The sequence below is a fragment of the Teleopsis dalmanni genome, chromosome 2, assembly GCF_002237135.1.
Source record: "Teleopsis dalmanni isolate 2A chromosome 2, ASM223713v2, whole genome shotgun sequence".
NCBI classification, from domain to species: Eukaryota; Metazoa; Arthropoda; class Insecta; order Diptera; family Diopsidae; genus Teleopsis; species Teleopsis dalmanni.
This window is the reverse complement of record NC_051847.1, coordinates 127,612,778-127,614,949: the sequence shown is the minus strand read 5'-3', so window position 1 is coordinate 127,614,949 and position 2,172 is coordinate 127,612,778.

The window sequence follows — 2,172 nt, the reverse complement described above, 5'->3', positions numbered from 1 at the left end:
TTTGATTTGAATTTTGTATTTTTGTTATTGTATGCTTCCGCTGATCGATTGATACACACCCCACTCGCTTGAACACATTAAAGAAACTGATAACAGCAAAAATGTATAACATCGAAATCTTCCACGGACAGCACCGTCCAATAACACGCTTCACGTAACATAAAGCAGCACATGATTATGTTATTAACAGCGAGATACTCTACTGTTAGCGGAAAGATCTTAAAATTTGTGTGAAAAATTCTGTTAAGTTACAGAAATGTTGGCATGCACAGAAAATATGTTAAGATTTATTTGGTATTTCTATGTTTTTGTTTTAGCGCCAGAATTAACATTCCACTTAACATAAGCGTTTGCATGAATGTTAATATTAATGTTAATTTCAAAAGTAAATAACAGTGAAGAGTAAAGTCGATTTTGTAATTATAAGAGCGCTTATTAGAAATGTGGATCAGAGAAGAGTAACAAATCTTATTCAATTGGAATGCAAATGTTATTATAACAGTGAATTTAAAATTAAATGCTAAATATTCTTATGTTATTATAACAGTTTAACATTTTTCATGTTAATTGTTAAGAATTTTAATGTTAATATTAACAGTTAGTGATGAATTTTATAAGATAATAAAATAATTGTTTGTTAATTTAAATTCCAATTTCAGAGAACAAGGTTCCAGAGAATCATGAAAATCATGTGAGATAAAGCTTTTGATAAATTTCTCTAGATTGAAACGAAATAATATACCTGCCATCCTGCTTTCCTAAAGATTATCCTGTTTATTTCAACTTATGTGTCGTGATATCTGGTAAATAAGCCCGAAATCTGGCTACTTATTTACAGGACCCTTATAATCCATTATAGTATGTTCATATAAAGTAAATTGTAATCTAATGTTATTAGTTTTGAAGATCCTAAAACTTACTGTTTGGCTATAAATAAAAGCGATTCATTAAAAACATATTGTTATTTAAAAAAAAAAAACTTTATGATAATTAATTAGTCGGTGTCCTTTGTAAATTCCTGTAATTATTAATTATATATAAAAATAATATTACTTACTTTTTATTTTTATTGATAATCAAATAAATATTACATTACTACTAATTTAAATTCGTTTCACAATGCAAAATAATTTTTTTTCTGGTAGGTTGAAAGCATCCAAAGTCACAGTATGAGATGTGAATTCATTACAATCATCTCTTAGGAATGCACAATGGACAAATTCTAGCTATTTACCCGTTAAGGTCAAAAGCTGATACCCGATTCTAGTTATTAAGGGAAAGGCAAATATTAGAATACAGAAAGTTTAGTATTTAGACAACTAATATATTATATCAAAGCCAAATTTCTAATAGATGAGGGAACGAAAGGAGGATTTTCTTACTTGGTTCTAATTGCTGACTAAGAGTAAACGCTAGGTAATGCTAGAAGAGTGCACTGTTCATACTTACTGTGTCATGGAATGATAAACATTCCATTATTTTTTTATTCAATATATGGAAAATACCAAAAAACATCCTTCAAAACTTTAACTCCATTATCGCATATACTACGTTCACACTAGTAAGAATTTAGTAAGATTTTTCATGCATTCCAATTTCATCACTTGCACACACGAATCTTTGCTTAAATTCGAAAATAATTCGTATTTTTGAATCAAAACTCTGCAAAATTATAACCAGTAAGGTCACCCAGTTATTAATGAAATGTGAAAGAATTTTAACCACCGCTCCATATGTTTTCGAAATTCCATTCCAACAAAGAAGTCAGAACGTAAAGCTCAAAAGGCGAAATTAATCTAAGCCAGAGCGCATGGATAAGTAAAACAAGTGACAATGTGACTACGACCAGTAAAATTGATTTGGGTGGCAACGCTTTAACAAAACTTCCACATATAATATTTTATTACCGTGATTAAGTTAACATTTTTTTTATATTTGTTTCAAGCAATGAGCTTAATAGTGCTTCTTTCTATGTGATAACTTGAACCAAATCGATTTTTATTGTATATATTCTTTGACTAACAGAAGTATCTAACAGACTACAGTTAGCAGAGAATTGTGGAGAACCGTAGACTGTTCTTTGTATCATCTACTTAATTAAGGATAATCATTCTTGAAAGCATTACTAGATATCAGAAAGCAGCAAATATAGTTTAAGGTGTAAAAAATTAT